The 17,356-nt window shown below is 33.9% G+C and overlaps 2 long non-coding RNA genes across 8 annotated transcripts in view; one reads left to right on the top strand and one right to left on the bottom strand.

Annotated features, from left to right (window-relative positions):
- Positions 1-17,356, top strand: part of LOC141379834 (uncharacterized) — a 361,032-nt gene that overhangs the window by 137,591 nt on the left and 206,085 nt on the right. For all 7 annotated transcript variants that reach the window (XR_015520186.1, XR_015520184.1, XR_015520181.1 and 4 more), the window contains one exon: positions 2,338-2,464. This is a non-coding gene — a long non-coding RNA (uncharacterized LOC141379834). The remainder of the gene's footprint in view (positions 1-2,337; positions 2,465-17,356) is intronic.
- The window catches only part of LOC147831882 (uncharacterized), a 49,876-nt gene that overhangs the window by 28,862 nt on the left and 3,658 nt on the right, over positions 1-17,356 (bottom strand). The gene's annotated exons all lie outside the window — the stretch shown is intronic.

The raw sequence follows: 17,356 nt of genomic DNA, 5'->3' as shown, positions 1-17,356 counted from the left end.
AATCAATAAAGTGTTTTTTTCAATGAAGTTTTTTTCATCTCAAGTTTGATGGCTTCAGCCACAATGTTCTTAACCACGCCCCTTTTGCTGTTAGCTGATGTAAAAAGGTTCAAAAGAAAACCCCGCCCCCTACTCAATATTCCTATATCAGCTGAAGGTACGTCAACATAGTGAAATAAAAGCCTCAGCAATTTCTGGTTAAATTAACTATGTAAAAATAATTAATTGATTTTAATTATAATTTTCCAGTTACAAGATAAAATGGTTTTACTCAATATTTAAAGTAAGGTAACTAATCGCTTTTTACAGCATGTCCTTTCAAAAAAATTCCTGCACACAGCATGCACACTTCAGACTGCAGATACAGTAAGAGTAGTATATGAATGTACGTTTGCTTTGGCCCAGATTTTTTTTTCATCCCATAAATAAAAATAGCAAAAAGCAGAAAAGTGCAGGTTACATAAATAAATGAACCACATAAGGAGCATAAAAAAAGAAAGCTTTTGCTTGTATTCAGCTATACGCAAGTGTGCTTCTTCAGAGGAACAGGTCAATCACAACACACTTGCACCTCACTTTAAAACAGCGTTTGTAATCATCCATCATCAAGCATCAGCTCGCCTCTCCTGCCTGCGGTGTGATAGTGATAGTTTGAAGGATTGTTTATGTGTGTGTGCGTTTGATGAAAATAGTAAGACACAATGCAGGTGTTAAGGCTTTCTTCTTCTTTCCTTGCTCTGATACACACTCAGGAAAGCAAGCAGCAGGTTGACTCCAACACCTGCCGTAAACATGTCTCGGTGTCAGGAAAAATGCACGGCATTCAAACTCAATCTTTAAAGCCTGCTGTCAAAAAAGCAACATACTTGACAGGTCGAAAAAGGTGGGGTGCTGCGAATCAAATGGAAATACACTGATCTGCACTCCACAGCTGGAAATATTGTTCCAGAATAACTTTTTTCACGTTCAAATCTCTTCTTCAATCCATGTTTCCTTCTCTGTATTTTTTTTTCTCTCTGTAACTTCACCTCGCTGTCTTGGTTTTTGACATTTGTCAGACCTTTGCAACTCAAGTAGGAGGCGTTTGTATTGGCGCGCATGTGTGTGTTTGTGTGAGTGTGTGACTTTACGCTTGTTTTGCCCGTAGGTTATGAGAAAATCAAACTTGGAGAGGGACAGCTGGCATCCCTTCAGACATTGCTTGACCTTTCTGTCTCACACAATCACACTTATATACACACACCCACGCCAGGGCATCAGCTGTAAAGTGCTTCAATTTAAAGTTGGGCACAAACATTATCGGGTGTTTTATCTGCTCTTGAAATGAGATGGAAATCAAAGCGCTGTCTGCTAAGCCTCTCGATCGCTCTTGATATGTTGATATGTGGTCTATTGGCTTGTTTGGTGAATCATAATGCTGAGATGCAGGTCCCATATGCCACAATGCACAACATAAACATGCAGCAAATACCAAGGGATGCAGGAAAAGGAATCATTTTCAAGCTTGTTTTGCTGATACTCTGACCAGTACAACTTGCTAAGACTAGGTTGGACTACTTTTTGCCTTGGGGGTATATGTCAATGCATAACAGTCTCTGGAATGCGCACTATACTGTATACTGACACTGAGGAGAATTTTGGTTTTATTTGTGCACCAAAGTATCCCTGTAGCTTGAAAATATTCCGATTGAACCACTTATAGCAGAGGTTCTCAACCATTTTCATGTCGGGGCCCACCTCTGATCCATTTTTGAAGGCCCACCTGTCTGAAATTTTGCAAAAAATGTTTGTATAAAATGTTCATTTAAACCTTCATTTATTAAAAAAAATATATATACAGACCAGCTTGTGCTTTAAACTGGACTGACTGAGTATCTGCTATTAAATATTTACTATTCAAAAATATAGACAAATGTAAAATACAGTAAAATACCCTAAATCTGTTGAAATGCTCCTGTATGGGCATGCGTTTGTTATACAACACTCACAGGACATTAATTTGGACAACTTTGAGGATATATTAAATAGTTCACACAAAAATACACAATGAGAGACGTTTACTTTCACTTCACACATAGTTTGTGAATGAACAGACTTATGTGTACTAGTTGCAGACGCTATAATGAGGCTGTTTTTGCAAGTTTGAAGTAATCAATCGGAGATCAGGAGAATGGGCATTACTTTGATAATTTTGTTATAGCATATTAATAATGAAATCCAAAAATTATAGCATAATATCGAAAGTTAATTGAGAGTCTCGCAGGCCACCTGCAGGATCACTGTGGCCCACAGGTTGAGAATCCATGACTTATAGCATATGTTTTTGGTACTTTTTAGGACTTTGAATGAGTCGGGGCTATTGCTGTCAAAGGAGGATCAGAGAACTCCTGGATTTCATCCAGAATATCCTAATTTGTTTTCCCGAAGATGAATGAAGGTCTCGAGGGTTTGGAACGACATGTGGGTGAGTAATTATTGGAAGAATTTTTATTTTTACGTGAATTATACATTTAAGGCTATCTAGTCATTCCTCTTAGCCGTACACCTTCAAGGTAAAGAAAATTAGGACAGAGGTAAGGGGAACGGCTAAGGGGTAGAATTGGGATTGGGGCCATGATTCAATGGATACAGTATATATCATGGCAGGATGTCTACAGTAGGGATTTTCAAACTGTGGTGTTTGAGACATTGAGGCGTGTACTCGATTAAATTATGATGACGAATAATAAGACTAACGTTAGTTCCACATCTAACTATCAGGCACCTGTGTTAATGCATTCCAGTAAAATATATACAAATAAAATGGACCGGGTGCTTTTTAAAACTAATGAAGGTAAATGAATGAAAGTCAAACCGGTGAGCCATCTGACAAAAAACGTGCCCTTCTAAATCAAATCAGCAGGATGCCCTCTTACTTTGAAGACTATTTACTGCGTTTACATCGACATCAGTAATAAGTATTTGCCTTAATCTGAATAAGACAATAATATAATTACATGAATTGCTTTTTGAATGTTGCGTCACAAGACTATTCATGTTTCCTGCATAGTCTCATCTGGGTTGGGTGTTTCATCTTCAATTTCTCGACTTTAACTGCAGTTAGGCAGTTTAACTTTCACTCATGAACCTTTCATTCATGCCCCCGTGACAAACTGGGGTACTAGATGCAAATTATTGATACCGCATGTCGATTGGAAAGAAAAAAAAAAATTCTGCATTTCACGATGAGTATGTGCACGCGTGTGTGGTCCTTTATTAACAGCCGCATGTGTGGATCTTGTCACAAAATGTGGCGAAAAGTCCTACATGATGGTAATAGTTTGATTGCAGTGTTTACATTAATAATGGCTTTAATGTATCCATACTCCACGTCCTAATTCCATTTCTGTTTAGTTTAATTATGACTTAAGTTGCATTAAGGTAATCAAAAATTGCTGTTTACATTGTAGACTCTAACCAGAGTATTGTCTTAATCATATTAAAATCGTATTAAAGTTTTGTTGCCCATGTAAACATACTCAATGTTCGACTCAACCACACTGTCAGGGCTCTGTGAACTTGGCTTTGCGAAGCATTATTTTCTGTACGTACATCAAAAGCAAGTATGCTATGGCTCATGCTTTTTGACAGTGGAAGATGATTTACGGTTAGTCATGTTAGGAATCCGACCACAGATTAGCATGATGTCCTCACAGAAAAAGGCTTAGCCATCACATGAATCAGGTATGGTATTTATGCTTCAATGTAATTAATGCTTTGCACTTTAAACGCAGCAAGTAATATGTGAATTACATTTGTGCATGCATTATAATTTTGGCTCGAGGGAGGGGTGCCTGGGGGGGGCACGAGTGAAATTGGACAATCTTGTGGGGGTGTGTGTCCTAAAAGTTTGAAAACCCCTGGTCTACAGAACTATCTTGAACTGTCAGACTCCCTTCTCCCATAGCCACCACATGTTCATTGCATCTTCTGAGGCGCAAGTAGTTTATCATATGAGGAAAAAGACTCGCACAGTCTTCTCCTATACTACAGTAAATTCTGGTTTTCTTTTTGATATTTGGCACCAGCTTATCAGGAAGTGATGAATTTGTTCTCTTTAATTAATTTGATGGAAATTCACAAATCTTCCATGCAAAATTACAGTTTTGCACATACATATAACTCCCATCTTTGAAAGGAAACAGCTATTGAGAACACAATGTGTGATTAGATAGCATACATGCTAATTCCAGTACTCACCAGGCTGCTGAAGTGCCTCTGCTGTATATTAGTTTAAAATAGAGCATTTTTGTCTTATTATGAAAATATATGATGTACTTTTGAAACATAGAATATTTTCTGTACATCTACTGTATGAGGGGTGATGCATGCTGAACTTTTGCATAGGGTCCCAAGAGTCTCTAGAATCACCCATTATAGAAACTAGCAGGCACCTGAATTCATTTAATGTATTTGCCAATGCTAACCCATTAGTCAAATGGCTCTGATAAAGTAACACAATTCGAAAAACTAGTGACCCTACCATATAGACAACATAGAAGTCGCTGGCTCCTAATGCTGCTCATATTCAACCATAAGATCTTCACATTGAGGCGCATGTAAAAGCATTTGTGCTGATGTATTCTGGTGGAGGTATGATGTGTGTAATCACAGAGTCCTAGACCTCTATTCTACCTCATAATAGCATGCAGAGGTGATGAATAACATTAAACTTCTCCAGTCTTCACAGCGAGTCCTTTACCCCTCACACTGGTCACACATTTCAGCCCGCGATCAGAAACCACTCTGAAACGAAGAGGTCGTGACCCAATGGAAAGCAAAAGATATGAAGGTTTTCAAGGCCTGCAAAGCGAACCAGTGAGAGTGTAGAAAAAGGAGAATGAATTTTCGAAAATGAAGGATAATTAGGAGCCTAGAAGAAAAGGCTGGTTGGGTTTTTCTCTTTTTTTTTCATTCCGCCTGACACTAATGTGAATACGATTGCAATTTGTCATGAAATGATTATTTCTGCTCTCACGGAGGTTCTTTGTTTAATTCTATCCATACGTCAGAGCGCACAATGCTCTTTGAATGGAGCTGTGAATGAGGCAAATCAAAATCAATCAGCTTTAGATGGATTTGCAAGCGCTTGACCCGCTCGTCTGATGGGGAGCTTTAATAATGGGAGATTTTGCTTTTTTCATGAGAGCGTATAGTTACACTCAGATGACTCTGGTCAAGTGCTTTTGTGTTAAAGCAGAGACATATGCATTGCTGAAATATTTTGCAACCTTCCCTTCTGACTGTTAATTCCCTTTTCTGAGACATGTTTTAATATGTTTGTATTTCAACTTCACACTTTTGTAATAATATAATATAATATAATATAATATAATATAATATAATATAATATAATATAATATAATATAATATAATATAATATAATAATAATTTTTATACAATTTTAGTTTTATTTATGTATTTTATTCCTAAATATAAATATTCATTCATTCTTCATTTTCATGTGACATTTAAAGATGCAGTATGTAAGTTTGAAACTCAGTGGTTGAACCAGGTATTGCACCTCTGGTTCAAAACACATGCAAGAGCAGGTTGCCAGACAACACCAACAAAGCCTTATTTAAATTGTGTTAAAAAAAGCAATGGCATGCGATTGAAGGAAAAGTTTCCATATTAAAAGGAGTTTTTGTTCCAACACCTGTATGTTTTATATTTTTGAAGTGTATATTTTAGTATACGGCTTCTATTTCTTGCAGCTGAACAACAGCAAACTGTCAATGATCACCTCAGGTACACCTCATGTACATTATTCACTGTTAAATGCTAATAATGTGAGTTTGAATGTCATTTTACATGACATTTATTGCCATACTACTGAAAGCAGCAGTCGATTGTTCACCTCAGGGGTCTGTTTCTTCGTACCTCGCTTAAATGATCTAAGATGATTTTGCAGATCTTGGATCTTTTAATCTTGATAACGGATCTCTGGCTAATTTGGTTCTCCAAACAAATCAGATTAAAATGTCTGGATGAACTGATCTGAGATCACTGCGTGAAGCACAGATCTATTAATCCTCAAAGTCATGATCAGCAATGCAATGATTGGCTGACGGCAGAGCAGCGTAATAACATCATCTGATTGATATTCAGTTATCCATGTGAGAAAAATTATACAAAACTTGTAGTAAATGGTTTGTTAAATATGATACACAATAACTTTCCAAATTTGTTGTGGGCTACAGGCTTTATACTTTATAGTTTTTTATACTTTATTAAGTTTTACATTTTAGATCAGATTTTTTTTGCTATAGCAGCCAAGGCATATTCAAGTTTCTTAATCGCCGTAAGAGATTTAAATTAATGTTGCATCAAAAAAGCATTTTTTTAATATCATTTAAGGTGTCTGCAACTTTTGCCAAGCATCAAATCACTGGCATATTTGCTGTCAAAACATGTGCATGACTTCGTAAATTATTATTCTTTTATAAAACAAACAAAGAAACAAACAAACAAATAAACAAAAAACAGTTGAAAATTGTACATGTCTATTACAAGATCGCTGGTAAACACACTCACATTCACATGAACTACAAATCTGCCATGTCATGGACTACAACACCCAATCATACACACAGACAACCAGTTCCAGATAATGACTGATTACACTCCTACAGCTGAAGCTGCTCACAGACTGACTACTTGGACTATTAGAACCCCTCTCAAACACACAGTTGTTGCTGAGTCTTGTTATCTGTTAAGTGACATTATAAAGTGTTTCCCTTGCCTTGCCTTCCGTGTTTAGAACCTTTGCTTTGTTTTGTTTGATTATTCTTCTATACTGCCTGCCTTCTGACCACTTGCCTGCTATTTCGACTACGACTCTGGATTGCCCTCATACATCTGTTTGCCCCTGTATTGACCACTGCTTGCCTGATCTCGCTAATAAACCTGCATGCGCATACTCACCCCTGTTGTCAATGTCACATACCTGGTTACAAATCTATAGGTTACTACTGTAAGAATATATCAACATTCAGTACTTTCAGTATTACCTTTGCTTGAAATGAGCCGATCCTATTTTGTTTATATGAAATAAATCTGCTCCTGAACAGGTTTGAGCTGCCAGAACTGTTGCTATGACAACAACTCTCGGATGAGTTTTGATGAATAAAACGATCCTGGATCGTGTCAAATCATTAATAACCAAATCCAGCCAATTGAGTAATCCATGTACGAAGAACAGACCCCAGATCTTGAAAATAAAACAAATAGTTTAAAATTAAACTTCAGAACTGTGACTTCTGATTCAGCGTCTACATTCAATAATGTTAAAGACGTTTAATAAGAATTAATTAAATTATAAACCTTACCATTTTGTTGGAGTGCAATGAGTGCACTATTCTGTGCTTCTGAATTGAAGTATATAAAGTTTGTTTGTGTTGTGTCCGATGCAAACAGACAGATTGCTTATCACGGCAAATGTCATCATGTAGCGTGTTGTTAGAACACAGGGTTACAATGTAACCTGCTCACCTAATGTTAATGTTTGTAATGTTTGTTATTTACTAATTAATAACCTTATGTGGAACTCTAAATCTGCATCTCATAATTAATTGAGATTATTTAATTTACATTACTAATAATAATAATAATGTGTTTTTTTTCACTCTACAGTATGTAGACTTGTTCTTTTTTATGTTACTGGCAAAAATCTAGAATATTATTTTTTTCATTTCTCTGAATTCCCAAGTGTGGCTTTTCCACATAGTAACTCACATTTATTAGCCAAGGTCTATTTTAATCCTGAGTTTTTTGTGCTTCGGGCTGAAACGCAGCAAGACTCTCACAGCGGGCCTTTCCTTGTTGTACAAAAACTTTGTCTGTATTGGTGAAATATTTTGTAACCTTCCCTTCTGTCTGATATTTTTCTTTTCTGGATCATAACCTGTTGTTTCAGGCTGATCAGCACAATCACGCAGGCCTGACCAATTTTTAATGAGTGCTTATTTGACAGCTCTGACTCCTACACACTTCTTTCTGATTGTGTGTGTGTGTGTGTGTGTGTGTGTGTGTGTGTGTGTGTGTGTGCGTGTCCGTGTGTGTGTGAGTGCGTGTGTGTGTGTGTGTGTGTACTAGAGGAGATGATGAAACACACTGACATTTTTACATCCTCATTTTGCTTCCCCCACTATAAACTCCTTCCCTTCTATGCAATTATATTTGTGCCAGTAAAAAATGAACATACAGTACACTACCACGCAAAAAAATTTTTGGGCAAAGAAGCAGAAAATACACCATTGCGAAAGAAGAAAATAACAAGAACTCACAAAAATATAACATAGTCTTCTGATACACTTAAAAAAAAAAAAAGATTAATCTATGCAAATGATGAATTATGAACGTGATGCAACAGATTTAGCTCACACTTTGACTCTCACTGAAGTGGACTGAGTGCTGTCCTTCAAAATCTCATTAGCCAACCAGAGTGAGCTGCTGTTTAACCCACCTTCATGAGAGTTTTGTGGCAATTGATTTGCAAAAACAATTAAAAAAAAGTTAACAAAATTAAGTACATTGGGAGGTCATGTTAAATTATTTGTAATTTAAGTTAATTTCTTAATACTTTTAGCTGATTTTTCCTTTTTAATGGAGTATTTATTATATTTAATGGAAAAGTTATGTCCATTATTTTTGGCACAGATATAATTCCATACTCTTTGGCTTCGTTATGCCAATCTGAGCAGCTCTGGAAATGACATTCACCTCTGCAGACTTCATGCATGACCTTTTCCACCCCATTTACAGAAAAGCCAAGGCTCCAATTAACCACCTACAGTCATCAAACCACTTATCAAACCATCAATAAGATCAAACACAAACCAAGGCTGCATGTTTAGCTTCTGCTTCAAAACAAACAGCCTTTTCCCCACTTAGAAATAGGTGTGTGATACAAGGCTGTTCTACTGGTCAAAAGCATCTTATGCTCACTAAGGTTGCATCTTTTTGATGAAATATACAGTAAAGCAATAATATTGTAAAGTATTTTAAAATCCTGGTTAATTAAATATAATATATTAGTAAAAATATTCTGACATATTTATGGTCACATTTCAATTTCAGGGACAACTGTTAACTAACTATTATCTAAGACTTTTATCTCAATAATCTTCTAATTTGCTGCTTATTAATAGTTAGTAGGGTAGTGGTTAGGTTTATGTATTGGGTATGATTAGGGATCTATATTAAGATTAACTTTATAAGCAATAATAAGCTGCCTATTTTTTTATAATAGGAAACAAGTCAATAGTTAAAATTGAGAATCAGTGCTTCAACTAAAATGAATAAATGTGATTAATTTTTTGATGTTATTTTTGATATTAAAAAATACCATTGCAAACAGTAATTGTTATTAAAAACACATGTAACAAACGCATTGCTCAATGTGAATGTATTATGTAATATTAACTAATGGACCGTATGTTACAATAGGTCCCACTTTATATTGTGCCCTAACTAATATGTACTTACACAAGAGTTAATAGTTTGTTACAATGTACTTATTGTGTAAATACATGTATTTATTGTAAACGCTTGATTAAATACATGTATGTAAGTACATCTTTAATTAACTTTTGTAATTACATTTGTAAATACACTGTTGACCATCCCTTACACCTCAACCCTCTTTTAAACCTACCCATACCACCAAACATGTCCATAACCCAACCTCTAGCCCAACTAAAAAGCACCACAAGTGCTCTCAAATACATTATAAACACAGTAAGTACATTGTATTTATTTTTTTGATGCAAGTACATAGTAGTTAAGAACATTTAATATAAAGTGGGACCCAACAATAATAAAAAAAAATGTGTAAAAAAAGAAAAGTTCAAATTATATATTTGCATTTACTGTAACTTAAATCTACTAACATTAAAATAAATGGACACAACAACTGCACAAAAAGAATAATAAAAATGTTTACTGTTAGGATCGCCAGTGGTGTTGTCTTTGCGGCTTGCTGGAGAACTTCTTGTCATTCACCTGGACTACAATTTCATCGCGTCCTGCAGTCACACACCAGTTTCAGTTCACCTTTTGATTACACTCAGCTGCAGTTTATCATCACTGATTACATGGACAATATGTATATATGTGTATATATATATATATATATATATATATATATATATATATATATATATATATATATATATATATATATATGTATATATATATACAGTATGTGTATACACCACTCACATACACATACAGTGCTGAGTCTTGTTTTACTGTAGTGAACATTACCAAGCAGTTTTTCTTGTTTTGCCTTGCCGTGTTTTGAGTGTCTGTTTGTTTACCACTTGATGATTGTTTGCTGCCCGTCTTGGCCCATTCGCCTGTTTCTCTGTTTATATTGTGGATTATTCTTATGTGCCTGCACCTGTTTCGACCCTTGCCTGCCTGACAACTCTAAAAAAAAAAAAAAAAAAAGCTGCATTTTGATTCTATACCTGTTGTTACATTTCAGTCTGTAACATTTACAATGTTTTAAAAATAAAAACAGACAAAAAAAAAACTTAATATTTTAAGACGATGCTATTAAGACCATATTTAGACAATATCAAGACATTTCCTTCAAATACAAAAAAAGCAGCACAAGTTTAATGGCAGTAATAATAGTTTAAAAATAATTGGCTGAACAGGAAATTGCCCGAATAACAGAAGGTGAAACTCAAGTACATTTAAACTTGAACCTGCAGTTTTCAGTCATTTTAGTTGGAAAGAGATTCAGTGCTTCGCCGAGCTCATTTCCTGTCTGACATTACTATGCTGCAGGCCCTTTCTCTTGCTCTCCCATCCAGCCCTCTTCCATTTTTTTGTCTTTTCTCTACCTTCAACTGCTCATTTCATTCAGTCTTTGCTCTGCAGTTGTGTGTGTGTGTGCGTGTGTGTGCGTGTGCGTGCGTGTGTGTGTGTGTGTGTGTGTGTGTGTTTGTTTGCACTCTTCATGGTTAGAGGGTTAAACACACAGGGACCACATAAGATGAAGGGCTTGCTCACAACTGTCTCCTAGAATGATTTATGAACAGCTGCAGCCCCTCACAACACACACGGACACTGTACACACACACAAACAGAAATGCATAGTACCCTTGCAACAACATGCTATCGGAGATCGATAAGACTGTGGTTTTTATTGAATAATTTGAACACCAGGCTTGTTTATTTAGCTGATAAAGGTCTAATGTCAAGGTTTAATACTGAAGGGCCATTGCACAACTCTTAAACCTCACACATGCAAAGTGAAAGATGTGTGAGTGTTAGTAGAATCTTAAATTGCACAGTTCAGAGGTCACTTTTAAAAAACTGCAGCTTTATCAAGAGTAACATGACCTGATGTTACAAATTTATGTTACAACCACAACTGAAAAGCCTTAAGGTTGGTGTAAGGCATTTTACTACTACTAACAATTCCTTAAATGTTCAATGAGTGAGTGAAAGCTTTGACAAAGTAAATCTAATGTATATCCAATTATCTTAAATTCATCCAACATACATGTTTTTTTTTTTAAATGTTCAGACCTTCATCCATCTATCTAGCAGTCTAGTTGTCTGTCACTAGCAATACCTAGAAAAAATGATAACAACATCAGTTGATTACTAATTGTAGAACCACAGTTTTACAACAAATAGTTACTATAGTTAAACTATGGTTAGTAAAATATTATCAAAATATTTGTGTCTACTGTGGTTAACTACTATTTTCAGTTTTATTTGTAAAACCAAGGTTAATTTTTGTAAGGGAATTATATTTTATTTCAGTGTAATACATGGTATTTCAGTATAACCAATGCGTGGAAAATTCTAGCAATGTATAAACGAATTACCAGTTTGTAAAAAATCCAGGATGCCCGCAGTTAAGTTGCAGAAAAAAAGAAACTGGCATTTACAGCAAGGGAATGACATCCAATGTAGTACAGAGTTTGTTGTTGTATTAGAGATAAGGTATATTGATTACATATTATATATATATATTATTTACATAAGGCTTTCAGCGTATTATAACAGCTTGTCACCCAGTGATAAGCACAGTTATTCAGCAAAACTAACGTTAAAGTGAGCGGCGTTTGTCTGACAAATCTGTTTGCGATAGCACACTCCCAATGAGCGACGCAGTGGGTAGCACGTTCGCCTCACAGCAAGAAGGTCGCTGGGTTGCTTTTCTGTTTGGAGTTTGCATGTTCTCCCTGGGTTTACTCCGGGTGTTCGGGTTTCCCCCACAGTCCAAAGACATGTGGTACAGGTGAATTGGGTAGGCTAAAATGTCCATAGTGTATGAGTGTGTGAGCGTGAATGAGTGTGTGTGGATGTTTCCCAGAGATGGGTTGCAGCTGGAAGGGCATCTGCTGCGTAAAAAAACTTGCTGGATAAGTTGGCGGTTCATTCCGCTGTGGCGACCCCTTTTTTAATAAAGGGACTAAGCCGACAAGAAAATAAATGAATGAATGAACTCTCCCAATGAATATTGGATAAGACGAAATGGCCAAGCATCCAGCCCGAAATATACAACTAGTCTTTGGATGGCAACAATTTTGTTCTGTGTGGTCATGTGCAAGAAATAATGTTCCATGATTACCAGATTCAAAACTTTGTAGTGCTAAAAACCGAGGTTTTGCATAGCCAAAATAGGAAAGAAGACGGAACTGTAGAAGGCCTGGGTAAACATCAACAAGCAAAACAACTGCATTCTGACAGCGAAGTGCACCTGTATGGCAGGGTATGTGAACTTACATTTTTACATTTAATTCCAAGCATTCAGTGTTCACAGTTGAATTCACCATAGTTTTGCTAAAATCATTGCTGCAATCAAAATCGAGTAATGTGCATGATTCAGTATAGCGTGAACTTATGTGATAAAAAATGAGAACTGGAGAGTCGAGCATTTTTAGTTGGGTCCTCACTCCATTCAGCTCCCTGTTAGAAAAAGACATCTGCAGTTGGCATTAAAAGCAGTGTGGTGTACGATAAAATAAAAATTTTCGAATTTGGCATCCTACAGCACAACACCATTTGTTTGCTGTTGCAACCGGTCTTTTTTTTTCTTGAACCCGTGTGATGTCATGTGTGACATACGTTGGGAATTCCCCTACACATTCATACTAACAATATAGTAATAGAAACAATACTAACTTAAAAATACTCTAGCAATACAAACTTTCAAACTCTCGGTCAAACTTTCAACATTTTTAACATCCTCTGTCTTGTGTGTTGGATTTTTGCTTTGGTTCCCTCTTGTTAACTGTGAAACCGTCTCTTGTTCCTACTGTATGGTGCTTGATTGTGTTTCAATTCTTTTTTTTTTTGTTGCAATTTAATTAAATTTAATTTAATTTTGTTTTATTTTATTTTAATTTTTTTAATAAACATTAATTTTTTACTGCATTTGTAGTTTATACTCGAAGAATGTTTTTTTGCTTGAGTAAAATTTTTTTGAACTTGTGTGAAAGTCGTGATTGAGGCAAATTCTGTGCGTTCACAGAAAATGAACTACATATTTTACATCATACATTCTGCCTGGTGGCAAGTCACTTCTATTCGCACATTTGCATTGCTTTTTGTATTTAACTTCGTTGCGCTCATATTTATTTCAGCATTTGGTGTGAACTTAAAAACTTAAAAAACATGCAATACTTTCAGAGTGTACCGTACATTGAGACTGATTTGTTTGTAAAAAGTCAGGAATCTGTCTATTTGCGCTTTTACATTTGATGTCATTGATGTGTCCCTATACTGATCATTTACTGGTGATAGGTCATACATATTCAAATTTTTCATCATTGTTAAACAGGAATTAGGACTTTTGCAATATCATTTGATATACAGGATATTTGTTCTTATAAAGATTGCATCACAAGCAAACAACACAACAAAACAAGGCTCGTTGTCACTTAGACACTTGTTTATTTGCAATAGTAGCACGCATATAGCTTTGTCGCTTTGCATCTCACTGCTTGTTTTCTGTGTAGACGTGCTTTCTTACAGTGTCGACAGCTTAGTTCATTATAACAGTAGAGTTTGGGTTTGTTGCATCATTCACTCGCAGCGCAGAAACAGACACAGTCTCAAAACACAAGTGAATTCTCAAAGAGTCTTTATTGTAGTCACTGGCTCATAATAACTTTCTACATACAGACTGAAGCGTTAATCCCTTTGGCGAGGTATAAATCTTTGTGCTCAAAAAACACCTTTACCTTCTGGAATATGTCATTGGTGCATCATTAATTATAGTTTTGGCTCTTGTATTGCTCTTTTACTATTTTATGTGCATCCGTCCTCATATTTTTCTGCCATAATTCTGCTTTTCTCTCTTGTTTTGCACCCTTCTTGTTTCAGCATTGTCCATTTTCTTTTTTTCTGTTTACTCCAGGTAATTTGTAATAGATTGACACTCTTGCAATTGTTCTTGTGTCCACTGGAGTCTGATCAAATACTCAATCACAGATTTACTATATATATATTTTTTAATCTTGTCTTTTAAAATATTTTTTAGTCCTCATGGTATTAGAATTAGCTTTGGTTTTAATATGGGAAAATTGTATCTTGTAAGATTTCTTTTTTTTATTTTCTTTTTATTGTTGTCAGAACAAAGATTTATTTAAAATATTTATTTAAATGTAGGTGCAGTTTCTGTTGCACCTGATTACCGTGGTGCAACTTTTGTAGAGTCAGGTTTTTTAAAATTGTATTTCAATATTTTGTTGTATCAAATCTATTTGAGCTAATTTACCATTTTTACAATTTTTATTGAATTGAATTGATTTAGTTTTTTTGCCAAAATAAATAAATAAAAATAATTATATATATATATATATATATATATATATATATATATATATATATATATATATATATATATATATATACATATATATATATATATATATATATATATATATATATATATATACATATATATATATATATATATATATATATATATATATATATATATATATATATATATATATATATATACATACATACAGTTGAAGTCAGAATTATTAGCCCCCCTGACTTATTAATGCCCCTGTTTATTTTTTTCCCCAATTTCTGTTTAATGGAGGGAAGATTGTTTCAGCACATTTCTAAGCATAATAGTTTTAGAAACCTATTTCTAATAACTGATTTATTTCACCTTTGTCATGAGGACAGTAAATAATGTTTTACTTAATATTTTTTAAGACACTTCTATACAGCTTAAAGTGACATTTAAAGGCTTAACTAGGTCAATAAGGTGAACTACGCAGGTTAGGGTAATTAGGCAAGTTATTGTATAACGATGGTTTGTTCTGTAGACTATCGAAAAAAAAATTAGCTTAAAGGGGCTAATAATTTTGTCCCAAAATTGGTTTTTAAAAAATTAAAAACTGCTTTTATTCTAGCCGAAATAAAACAAATAAGACTTTCTCCAGAAGAAAAAATATTATCAGACAATCGAAAATTGAAAAGTGAAAATTTCCTTGCTCTGTTAAACATCATTTGGGAAATATAAAAAAAAAAAATCAAAAAGGGGCTAATAATTCTGAATTCAACTATATATATATATATATATATATATATATATATATATATATATATATATATATATATATATATATATATATATATATATATATATATATATATATATATATATTCCCGTTGCCATTGAGTAAATTTTGATCTTTAATTTGATATTTGATTCGAACAAATGTTTTCTTGAAGCTTATTCTGAGTTTGATTTTCAATTGTGTTTTATTTATAGTCATATATTTTTTCCATAACATATATTAATTGTAAACATAAAGTAAAATATAAAGTTAATGTTAATTAAAAAAAAAAACTAGTTTGTAATGAAAATTTTATTTTATCTTATTTTATTTTATGTATTGTTTATTTATTATTTGATTTTGTTTTCAGTTTCAGTTGATCATTTTTATTATCTTATTTTGTAATTATTTTTTAGATTTATTTTATTAATTTATTTTTATTTTATTTTTAATTATTTTTAATTATATTTTTTTGTTTGATATACATTTTTATTTTATTCTTTTTTATTTTATTTTATTTTATTTATTAATTATTTTTTGTTTATTTTAGTTACTTTTTTTATTTTAATATATTGTTTTATTTTATTACATTTTTTATTTATTTTTGTTATTTTTATGATTTTTAATTTAATTTATTTTTTATTTTATTTTTTACATTAACTTTTTATTCAAATTATTTTAATTTTAAATTTATTTTAATTAAATTTTTTATATTTAATTTTATTTTTATTTATACTTAAAATATTATTTTATTTTATTCATACTTCACATGAAACAAAGATTTTGTTTTCTCATTATTTTTTAGATTATCTAAAATATTTATAGAAAGCCTTGGCTGTAAGCTCAAAGTGTTGCATCTCATTTCAGCTGTGTAAAATTTGACAGCACAATTTGTGCGGCATGTCTTCATGCTGTGCTCAGACAGGTCTTTATGAACCATCATTCTCTCATCACTGTATAATATGGAGATCAGTTTTGAAAATTGCTGATGAGTCATCATATATATATGTATATAGCTTTACATAAGCTTAAAGTAATATATACACAAACCCTGACGAACAATGCTGACAGAGCTGTTGTCATTTGCTTGTCTGCAGCTTCAACATGCCCACCATAAACATCTCCTGAACACCCACAGGAGCAGCCGCTGGTTCTGCTTAATCTCGGCATCTTCTCCCTGATACAAGCATAATCACGCTGCCTTATTCATCGGCAGAATTACAATGAGCCCGCGGACACTTTGAACAAAAGCTAATGTACCTCAGAAGACTAACCTTACATACTAAAGGCCTTTCAGCGAAGCAGTACATTCCCATTATCCTTTCATATGATAACTAAATGTATTTGATTTCAGTTCCTAATGGAGGACAACAAAACAGAAGCTGCAGGTGATTGGGTGTTATTTATGTCTGTGAGAATGCAGTCTGTTTCACACAACTGTAGACTGTGATTAAATTTAAGGTTTAGTGTATTACACGTGGAATGCAAAACAGATGTAGCATAGTTTGGTATATTTAGTGTAATTCAGGTTTGTCTACTCTTTGTGTGTAATTTAACCATCAATTTGTCCATTCGTTTGTCTTTTTATCCATCCATCCTTTGTTTTATCTACCTGCATGTATCCATCGTTTTATCCGTCCATCCATCCATTCATCCATCCAGCATTTTATCCGTTGTTCTCTTGTTCTTACCCTCGATCTGTCGTTTTACCCAACCTTTTCTTGTTCTAACCATTGTTCTATCTGAACAATCTGTTCTATCCG

The sequence above is a fragment of the Danio rerio genome, chromosome 21, assembly GCF_052040795.2.
Source record: "Danio rerio strain M-AB ecotype USA chromosome 21, GRCz13ab, whole genome shotgun sequence".
NCBI lineage: Eukaryota > Metazoa > Chordata > Actinopteri > Cypriniformes > Danionidae > Danio > Danio rerio.
This window is presented reverse-complemented; position numbering and strand designations above follow the sequence as displayed.